Source organism: Balaenoptera borealis (assembly GCF_965194805.1).
Source record: "Balaenoptera borealis genome assembly, chromosome: 12".
Lineage (NCBI taxonomy): Eukaryota > Metazoa > Chordata > Mammalia > Artiodactyla > Balaenopteridae > Balaenoptera > Balaenoptera borealis.
In genome coordinates, this window is record NC_138869.1 from 88,351,580 (window position 1) to 88,362,929 (window position 11,350).

Consider the following 11,350-nt stretch of genomic DNA (forward strand, 5'->3'; position numbering starts at 1 on the left):
GGAGAAAGGAAGAAAGATTGGGAGCAGATGGAACGAGAAAGGGGAGCTGAAGAGAGCTAAAGGGCTTGAAGAGTAAGTAGAGCGCCTAGGACTAGGGAGGAAGGAGCCAGGGGGAGAGAAAATGCCTCCTGGCTGCTGGCTCTCTCAGGGGGTGAGAGTAATCCCAGATACTGACCTCTGATGTTGGAGGAAAAGGCACCAACAAGCTTCTGCTACCAAATGAGAAAGCTGGTTGTGGCCCCAGGGGCAAAAGTTAAAGGAGAAGGAAGGGGGAAGTGCTCTCAGGAAAGCCTGCCCCCAGGTCCCTGATGTATTTACTTTGGGGAAAAAATAAAGTTTTCCAGAGAGGAGAAGGGTCTTTGGATTTGTGGTCTTCAGCTGAGAAATCAGGATATGCATTGATGACCTGGGCTAAACAGAAGGGGACAGGGCAAAAAAGAAAAAGGATTCAAGAAAACACTAAAAGAAAATGTAAGGCCTTGGGCCGTTAATTCACCTCTGGAAGCCTCAGTTCTTTTATCTCTAAAATGGGAGTATTGTTAATAATACCTTCTTTGGAGTGGTGTTGTAAGGATTAAATGAGATTAAGCATGTTAAGTGCTTAGCATATAATAGGGACTTAGAAGAGAGAAAGTTGTTATTCTATTATTATTTATGTGAGTTGAAAATTAAAGATAGGCTAGGAATACATTTGTGTGATTCAGTTTTCAGGGCCCCAAAGTTGTCTCTCTGCCAAAGCTGCTTCCCTAAAAGCAATTCATGAGGCCTGCAATTTCTTGTTTTGGGTTAAACCCCTTATCATTATGGAAAATTAAAAAATATGTATATTTTTGAAAGTAGAAATCACTCATAATGTCAGCAAATAATGACAGCCTCTGGCAGAATTGTTGATACTTTTGTAAATATAATTTGAAACATTGTTAATAGCTACACGATATCATATTGAAGGTTCCTATAATTCCCAAGATTGTGGGACATCTTGAGTTTTTTGCCTATTATAAATAGTGTGCTTTATACACAAGTCTTTGTCCACATCTTTGATAGTTTCCTGATAAACTTTCTGATGAATTCCCAGAAATATTGTCATCAGGTCAAATGGTATGAACATATTGTCAAAGTTTCTTCCTGAAATGTCAAGCCTATCACACCATCAACTGAAATGTCCTTCTCACCTAATTCCTGCCAGCATTGAGGGCTATTATTCCTCATCATCACTAATGGAATGGATGACGTTGACCAAATTATTACTTCACAATGCATTTATATAATGAGGCTGGTCATTTTTCATGTTTATATATTTTAATATATTCCAGAAGTGAATTTTTCAAGCTAATTGCCTTTTTTTTTCTAGATAGATTCTGGAGCTCTTTTTTTTTTTTTTTTAATCAAAACGTATGAACTTTTTAGAAATTAAAGACATCAACCCTGTATTATATGTGTGGCAAAAACCCTTCACCACCCGTTTGTTCTTTGCCTTTTAACTGGGACGATGATCAAGACCAACAAAAAACAGTTCCTCCAGTGGACCCACCTGAGTGCTAGGAGAATGAATTTTCTCAAATACAAATCTGATCTTGTCACTTTTTGCTTAAAAATCCCTACATGTCTACTTAGTGGACCCCAACTCCCAGTTCTGGCACCTTAATCTGGTCAAGAAAATGCTGTAAGATCTAGTGGCCTCCCTCTTTCCTTCCTCTCAGCCTCTTCTCCCCAGAGCCTCTGAGTACTGTCCAACTCACATGAGAAACACTTTTGAAGTCTTTGGTCTTATCTATAATGTTTAAAGTAAATTAAACAATTTGCTGCATTACACATGAAATTTAAAAAAAATATGACTCTGGCTAGACATTGCCCCCTCCAAGTGAAATCAACTCTCCAGGAAGATGGGCCAGGTTTATCCCGTGACATGGACAACTTCCTGGTCCCTCTTTGCTGGCACAAATCTGACCTGAATCCTACTGTGTGATGCAGATGTGTTTATTTTTGTCTTTTGTTTCCAGGTCTTTCTTCCCCTCCTAAACTGAGCTCTTTGAGGTCTCTGACCTCTTATCAGCATATAGACCCGAAGTAGAATTTGCAGCTTAAATCACACCCACCAGTCCTTGGCTTTCCTAGTTTGAAACGTGCCTGCCTCATTCTCAGCTCCCATTTGTGCTTAACTTTCAAAAATATCACCAATAATGTGTTTCCTCTCCTCAACCCATTCTGATTAGACTTCTATCCCTTGCTCTACATTGTCAAAATATCTTATAGGAAAATTTGGGGCAGGGGGAAGAGCTTTTACTTGCACGCAAGAGAGCTAGACTGAAAGAAAGGGGTTGGGGAAATAGAGAGCAAATGGTATTCAAGGTATTATGTGGCAGCCAAGGTTCTGACTGGATAATATCTGAGTCATTTCGACAGAAACTAGCAGTTTTGGACAATCAGTGGCAGGATCTCTGAATTGTCCAGGCTCAAGCAGGGAACAGAGATTCTAGATGCCCCCAGTTTTCATGGCTCCCATTGTTTTTTAGGTGCCTTTGTGATGTGGGGCTGCTATGAGCAAGTTCCTGTTATTCTGGGGCCCTAGAAACATAAACTGTTTCCTCTTAGACATGAAACTATTTGGGCTGAGGAGTGTGATGTGCTCCGGATAAGAGCAAATGCAATGACAAGACATCAGGGCTTCTCCCCCTACACTCCCCTTTTCACCACACACGATTCAAATTTCCTAATATTATAAATTGTCAAATCCAATGATTATTCTCTTCCTCGTCTTACTTGACATCCAACAGCATTTGACTGAGGCAACCACTTACTCCTTTTTTTTAAGAAGTAGTTTTTATTCTGTCAAAGTAATTCATACAAAGCATTAAAAAAAAAAAAAGTATAAAGAGCTTTTAAGAAAAGCACTAGTCCCACTTCCACCCTATCCTTCCTCATTCCCTAGAAATAGCCTCTTCAAATGCTTTGCAGTTTTGTCTGGTATTTATCTAGATATGTCTCAGGAGTAACATTTATGTTGCTATTTCTTGATGAATCCATTTTTAGATATTACTTTTTGATGCTCTATTATGATCAGTGATGATTTCGTTCTTGTGATGGTTGAGTTTATGTGTCAACTTGACTGGGCTAAGGACTACCCAGGTAACTGGTAAAAGGTCATTTCTGGTTGTGTTTGTGAGGCTGTTTCCAGAAGGGAGAAGCATTTGAATCAGTAAGTGAAGAGATTGTCCTCACCAATGCAGGTGGGAATCATCCAATCCTTTGAGGGCCTGAATAGAATAAAAAGATGCAGGAAGGGCGAATTTGCTCTGTGCTTGAGCTGGGACTTCCAGCTCCTTCCCTCAGACATTAACACTTCTTGTTCTCTGGCATTTGGACTCTGACCTGAACTTACATCATTGGCTCCCCTGGTTCACAGTTCTTCGAGTTTGGACTGGAACTACACCACCAGTTTTCCTGGGCCTCCAGGTTCCAGAGGGCAGATTGTGGGATTTCTTTGCCTCTATAATCACGTGAGCCTAGCCCTCATAATAAATCTCCTTCTATATATCTGTATACTGTATATCCTATTGGTCCTGTCTCTCTGGAGAACTCTGACTAATACCATTCTTTTATATCACCAATAGAAATATATCATTTTTGTTCAGCGTTTCCAATACCATGGTTTTGTGGCTATATTTTTATGGAGCTGAGGATCACATATGATTACATTTATTTTCCTGTACAATTTTTTGTGTTTGAGGGGGATGGGGGAGGGACGGAGTTAAATGATTCACCTTATTTCCTTTGTTTAGTTTTCTGTGTTCCCATCACAGATTTTTCCCAGCCCTTAACAGTCTCTAAGTACAGTTTCCATAGTCAGACGTCTCAGGTAATTTATTAGCGCTATTACAATCCCTCCCTAGCCCCATCCCCATCCCTCCCAGGGATTTAGGTCTGGACTGCTACCAGGATTCTCCCTGCTGGCTGCTGCCGGTCCACAGGAGCTTCTTCCTCTTCTTATTCAGAAGCCGCAGCTGAAGAGGCAGCTACTGGCTCTACATGAATTGCGGAGATGACCCTGCGGGATGGCTCTGGTCAGAGTCTTGGGCTTATTTCTTTTGCACGTGGCTAAACCGAGCTAAGACAAAGGGCTGGGTGCGAATGGGCACATCATGCACAGCACCGTATTCTGTGGCTTGTAGTGACCTTTGAGGTCAGCTGCTCTTTCTCAGGGCACACACTACTGGCATACTGGTAATAACTAGATGTGACCTCATGATATGTTGACATTATAATACTGACATAATCCCCCTATTTACCAAGCCTGTATTAAATTTATGTGCATCTTGTAGTGATCGCTTTGTAATGTATAGAGATATTGAATCACTGTGTTGTGCAGCATGGACTAACATAGTGCTGTAGGTCAATTATACTTCAAAACAAACAAACAAACAAACTCATAGAAAAAGAGATCAGATGTGTGGTTATCAGAAGTGGAGGGTGGGGAGAGGGGAAATTGGATGAAGGTGGTCAAAATGTACAAACTTCCAGTTATAAGCTAAATAAGTACTAGGGATGTAATGTACAACATGATAAATATAATTAACACTGTTGTATAATATATATGAAAGTTGTTAAGAGAATAAATCCTGAGTTCTCAACACAAGGAAAAAATTTTTTCTTTTTCTTTGATTTTGTATCTATATATGATGGTGGGTGTTCACTAAACTTATCGTGGTAATCATTTTATGATATACATAAGTGAAATCATTGTGCTGTACACCTTAAACATATACAGTGCTGTACATGAATTATGTCTCAATAAAACTGGAAGAAAATAAATTATGTGCATTGTAGCCCAACAGAGTTTGCATATGTGAATGGGGGTTAGAAAGAAATTGAAGAGGTCTGAAGAAGATGCGATGGATTTCTGTGTAGAAGTGGGGTTCGTGGGGATGGAGTGAGGTTAAATGTGTTCCCAGGGAGCAAGAGGCTGAGGTCTGGTTGAGTGGTGACATCTCTGAGTCACATCCCGGGAAATGCTTTTGAAATGGAGAGTTCCTAGAACAAAGAAGAGGGTTAGGAAAGGAACGTATGGGAGTCAATAAAGTGAGGTTGGATTGTGCAAGGGAAAAATTAGAAGATTTAGGGAAGGGGAACAGTTGTATGGACCACTCTGAGTTCTTCCCAGAATCCACCCCATTGCACCCTCTCTTCCTGTTACCTGGTGGGGCAAATTCCTCCAAAGCAGGGCTCTATTCACCCTCTGGAGGACAGGCTATAGAAAACATGAAAACACAGAGTTTATAGTGTTTTAGAAGCAGGCCATGAATTCATTATTGGTCTGACTTCACCTTGTTTTCCTCTTATCACAGATGTCACTCCATGTTCCCTGATCAGACCTTGTCTTAGTTTGAGTTCTCCCCAAAACAGACCCCCAGACACGGATATGGATGCAAGTAATTTACTTGGGAGGTGATCCTAGAAAACATGGTGGGGAAGGGAAGAAATGAGACAGGGGAGAGCCAATAAAGAGTGTGATAACACCCGGATTACTGTTATGGGTCCCTGGGACTCAGTCTTGCTAGGGACTCTCTGAGAGATTGTGTGGAACTGGAAACTACCCAATTCAGAGTTGTCAACGAGGGAGGAGAAAGCAGAAGGATTTATCCATAATCCAGCCCCTCATTGGCTGAGGATTTTCTAGGTGAACACCAATAGGAAGGGTATGCAGGTGACCACCAAGGAGAGAGAGAGAGAGAGAGAGACAGAGAGAGGGGAGACTGAGAATCAGTGAATGTGAGAGATTCAGAGGGCATCTCTTTTTCTCCAAAGAAATGAGACACCGTGGTAGGAATTGTCAGGTCTCCCCAGGAGACATTTTTCCGTTTGCCCCTTGGTCTCCACTCCCAACCTTCCCCGCTCCAGCCCCACACCAACTTCTTTCCTGATTATCAACTACCGATTAGTGTGCCTGAACTTCAAGTTTCTTGGGTTAGCTAATCTTATGGTCATATTCCAAGGGACCTGTATGTCTCCTAAGGAGAATGTTGAGGCAATTTACCACCATCTCTGTTCTCTCCACCCTCATCAGTGAAATGCTGTCAGTATTTTTCATTTTGTGTGCCCTGAGGCTTTGAATCCCTGAGAGATATGAGCTCTGAGTCCCAGAGAAATGAAGAGCCATTGACCTGCACACAATTGTACTTTTTTCTATTCTGTAGTAACAGAGAGGTTTTATAAGAGATACAAAGCCTCATTTATGGAACAATGGAGGGAACACCAGAATTCTCTAAGCTCTTTTATAAGTTTCTTTGGAAAATAAACAGAACAAAACCAGTTAAGATTTGAGTTAAAGATGGGGGAAGGAGGATGGAATGTGAGCATGAAACACACAATGGAGTGACTGTTCCCTTCTGTGAATACTTGATTATTGAAAAATTATCAATAAGTCCTGAACAAAGAATGCTTTTTGTTTCAATTTTTGTTCTGAGAAATCTGCAGGAAGTTCCTCTTGGCTTTAGATAATGAGAGATTTTGTTGTATCTGGAGAACTGAAAGTCTGGGGCCAAATTTGGGGTGGATGGGAGTGAGCACGGGAGGCTGATAGTGGGGTTCTGCTTGCCTGTGACCATGTTGAAGGCCACCAGCCAAAGCCCAACTGCAGTTGAATGAAATTGGATTTGTTGCTTCTTGTTACAGCAGCGTGGATTCAACACACCATGGGGGGTTGGGGGTGTATGTCTCAGTGAGAGGGTGTGGGAGAACTTGTTACAGGATTTAGGTTTGTGTTGGGTGATTTGGGGGAGGTTCAAAGAATGAAGGGTTTGCTCTTGATGACTGCTGTAAGAAAGCAGCGGACTGATGTATGATTGAATACTCCAATTTTTATTAGGAAGTGGAGGAACAGAGTGGGATGGAATTTCCTGGTGGTCCAATGGTTAGGACTCCATGCTTCCACTGCAGGGGGCCGGGTTCAATCCCTGGTCGGGGAAATAAGATCCCACAAGCCGCAGGGCACCGTCAAAAAAAAAAAAGATTTAAGTGGTAAAGAAGCAGCAATTACTGCAGTCAGCCGAGAGAGGGAGGTGTATGGTCATTTTTGTAGCTTGCACGGTGTTCTTGTTTTTTGGTCTGTGCTCTGACCTGACTGCAGAGTGGATTTGTTTTTGTCTCACTCCATCACAATCACAGAATGGTCTTGCCTGATGTTGGTGTCTGTGAAATGTTTAAGTGGAGAACGCTGGAGCCACTGCCAGGCTTGTTTCTTTCTTCCTCAGTCAGAGGCTGCCTTTTCCTTCAGATCTAAAGGTATTTGGGGCTTTATAACCCTTAGAGTCCCTTCCAACTTTGAAAAATCTAGAATCATATTTCTAAATTTCTAAACTAGGATGACTTTTGAGTGGAAGTCATCTCAGAGGGTATGGCATCCCAGCACATGTCTACAGATGGGAGGAGTCCTGTGGATGGAAATACTAAGAGAAGGCTTTGAGGAGGACATAGAGATAGAAATTTGGTTGCATCTTGAACAATGGTGTGAAAGATTGAATGACTGACCTCAATCCTTCACTCCTCCCTGAATCCTCATCTTTGGTATGGCCTCATCCTGGGCAAGTCACCCCTTGACTTTGCCTTTGCCTTTGCCCACATGATTTGCTTTGGCCAATGGCATGTGGGTGAAAGGGACAATGTGTCTGTTCCAAGACCTCTTAAGAGGACTTGCATGTTTCTACTCACTCGTGAACACCATAAAGAACTGTTTGTCATAAGAAGAAACTGCTCTGATCAGCCCTCTAGTCTTAGGAGGATAGGAGACAAGTGGAATTGTAGCCCCAGCCAACTCATAGAGCTGTTTAGCCACTGCAGCTTGAAGCAGAAAAGCCCAGCTGAGCTGAGGAGTAGATTAGCCACACTCATATGACACCCAGACATAGGAACAATAACAAATGAGTGTTATTTTAAGCCAGTAAGTTGTGAGGTGATTTGTTGCTCAGTAATAAGTACCCAATGTAGAAACTGGTTCCTAGAAGTGGAGTGTTATCATGTTAAAAAACAACCTTCTAGGGGGGAGGAGCAATGTAGAGGTTGGGGTATGCTATTAGGTATAAAATGAACTACAAGGATATATTGTACAACATGGGGGATATAGCCAATATTTTATAATAACTATAAATGGAGTATAACCTTTAAAAATTGCGAATCACTATATGTACACCTGTAACTTATATAATATTGTACAGCAACTATACTTCAACAAAAATTTTTTTTAATAAAAGTAAAAAACAACCCTCTGAGGGTCTGGCTGGGTGTGAAAATTAAACTGATAAAGACAGATTAACAGGAGAAAAGCATCCACATTTTATTGAATTTTTACATGTACATGAGAACCCTCACAAGAGGATGAAGACCTGAAGAAATGACCAGAGCAGGAAGCTTTAATACATTTTAGGCAAAGAAACAGTAAATGTGTGAAAAATTGACATGGCGAAGGGGCTTGGGCTAGGGGTAGTAAATGGTGAAGAAGTAGCAAGGTTTGTTTATATAGCCTTCTCTCTGGTGATAAGGATATCTCCCTTCCTCCTGGTACAGGGAGGGTACCTTTCATATGCGAGATTTATTTCCTGCTTTCAGGGAAAAAAGGCGAGAGTGGGAAGCCTTCCTCCTGCAGTTTTCTCAGACTTTTTGGAGTAGCGTGCCCAATACCAGCTTCTAGAGGCTACCCGTTTCTCCAACTTCAAGTCTAGTAGCATAGCATCTTCAAATCTTTCTATCTCTATCCTCTGCTTCTGTTGTTCTGTCTCCTCTGACTCTCTTTTAGAAGGAAATCATTAGGTGTTTCTTTTTTTTGGTTTTGTTTTCTTGTTTTTGGCTGCGGCGCGACCAGGAATTGAACCCGCTCCCTCGGCAGTGAAAGCGGGGAGTTCTAACCACGGGACCGCCAGGGAATTACCGGAAATCATTATGTTTCTTCCTTGTTTAAACTCATACAGTGGCTTCCCATTGTATTTAGAAGAAAACACAAACTTCTTTCGCTGCCCCAAGAGTCTACACTGATCTGGCTCTCCTTGTTTCTCTGGTCTGCCCACTCTTTTTCCTACCATCCTTTGACTGCTCTCACCTTTTTGTTCAGGTAGTACCCCAAATCCAATTGCACCCTACTCCTTTGCCCTTGATGTTCTTTCTCAAACTGTGTAGTAAGAGGTCTGGCCTTTGTTCAGGCTCCTGGGAAATAACCTAAACCCTTGGAATTTCCCGAGTGTTAAGAGTGTTGTGTTATTCCTGGTGAGCTCTCTGGATTGTACCTGATAGTTTACTCTAATGAGATGACTCATGGGGAATCACCAAGCCAGAAAGTCCAATCATGTGATTAGGGGGTTGGGGCTTTGGGCTATGTGCTGTCAGCTCGACTCAGGAAGAGAGAGGGGCTGGACATGGAGTTCAATCACTATGTGGTCAATGATTCAATCAATCAAGCCTACATAATGAAGCCTCAATAGGAAGTATGGCCATCGAAGCTTGGGTGTACTTCCTGGGTTGGCAATACCCCATGCATGTCACCTGCCCTAGTCACTATTATTTTCCTCAGCGCCTAGACAGTGCTTGCTTGGCTCATGGCCAACAGCCAGCGATTGTTGGATGGATGTAAGAATAAGCTGCAGGTGTGTTGATTCATACTCACCAGCAACTGCTTGGATATAAATGTTAGCTTATTTACTGATCATTGTACATGTACCTTATCTGTGTCAGATTACTTCTGTCTCTGATACCAAAGTCCTCTAAGTTTGATCAGTAACTGTAATTGAAAGGTCTGGGATAATTATACATGTGCCTTGTGCTTTGTGGTACAAAAGGGTTGGTTTGGGGTCAAGCATGGGGGAGGCTGGGGAGAAAATGAAATGATCCTGTGAACCAGCCTGGCAGCAACGTGCCTGGCTGCTTCCTGTCAGACCTGGCTAAATGGTTATATGATTAACCAAAGCTCTTCATGAGTCCAGGGATACGTAAGTTTCACTTTCCCAGAAGTTGGGAAAACTTCTAATTATGGTAGGATATGCCAAGAAGGCCTAACTTCCAATATCCCCACCCCATCTCCCTCCTTGGCCCAGCCTACTCTCTCCCACACGGGGATCAAAGGGTAACAAGATTAACCATTGCCCAGCAATAACCACTGACGATAACTCTCAGCCCATCCGAGGTAAAAGATTAAAGTCTCTCTTTAATCCAACATGCCAAAATCTGAAAAACTTCCACTGGAAGGTCTTGATTCAGAATTCTTTTTTCCCCCCTCCTCTTGGGGTTGATCTAAGTTACAGAGCCAAGAGGGCTGGTGGGATCACAGATACCGTGGATCTCAGCCACTGAGGACGCTGGGATCACTACGCCAGGCCTGAGCCGTGACACCCAAAGAAGGGGAAGAGTCCCTGGGGGGCGTTCCCCTTTTCTCCATACTCTACTCCACCTCGCTCCCAGCCCCCAAACCCAGGAAAAAGGAAATTCTGGAAAATTAAATTACTCATGCTGCTAAGAATGAGTAACCCAGGAGTTGCCTGGCGGTCGGGCGGTTAGGCCTCCGTGCTTTCACTGCCAGGGCGGAGCCTGGGTTCAGTCCCTGGTCGGGGATCCAGCAAAATGCGCAGAGCAGCCAAAAAAAAAAAAAAAGGTAATCCTTCTGGGAAAAGGAAATAAAAATAACTCTCGGATGACTCCAGACATCTTCTGTTCATTTGAGCTTTGGTTTTCAGTAAGACTCTGTTTGATCCTCAGCACTTTGCTACGAGGCCCCAGATAGTCTGCTTTCTACTTGTTTCCTGCCTGTCCCATTCTCAATCTTTGCTCTGACTGTAGGGGTTTATGTTCCTTTAACTAGTTAGCTTATTTCTGCTTTGGGGCTCGTAATGCACAAGATTCCTGATGCTCGGGAATCTTTCTTAGTCCTCAAGTCTCAGAAAAACCATCACTTCTTCCAGGAAGCCCTCCTTAACTTTGCCATCTAAAGTGGTCCCCCTCAGCCCCCACCCATCCCTCTCCGTAATATCACCCTGTTTATTTCCTTCGTGGCACAACAGACTGTACATGGTCGACACATTAAAGGTGATAAATTTGCTGAGAGTGAATGAATAAGTAAAGATATGAAAGAAGACAGTAAAGGATAGGAGCCGAGTTTTATACTATTTACATATTTTATACAGTGACTAGCAGAGCATTGGGTTCATGCTTAGTTTCAATAAATACTTAAAACATTTGAAATTTATGTTTATAAGGCACCTGAAAGATGAGGCATGATTTATCAAAAAAAAAAAAAGTATGAATGAAAACTGTATTTTCCTTGAACAACAAAAAAAAATCGCTTTAACTTACTAGACCTCACTATTTCACTGTGAAA

General features: G+C 42.2%; 1 protein-coding gene and 1 long non-coding RNA gene across 2 annotated transcripts in view; one reads left to right on the forward strand and one right to left on the reverse strand.

Moving 5' to 3' along the window:
- Positions 1 to 11,350, forward strand: part of LOC309607247 — a 51,825-nt gene that overhangs the window by 20,981 nt on the left and 19,494 nt on the right. The gene's annotated exons all lie outside the window — the stretch shown is intronic.
- The window catches only part of BTN1A1 (butyrophilin subfamily 1 member A1), a 32,688-nt gene that overhangs the window by 10,236 nt on the left and 11,102 nt on the right, over positions 1 to 11,350 (reverse strand). The gene's annotated exons all lie outside the window — the stretch shown is intronic.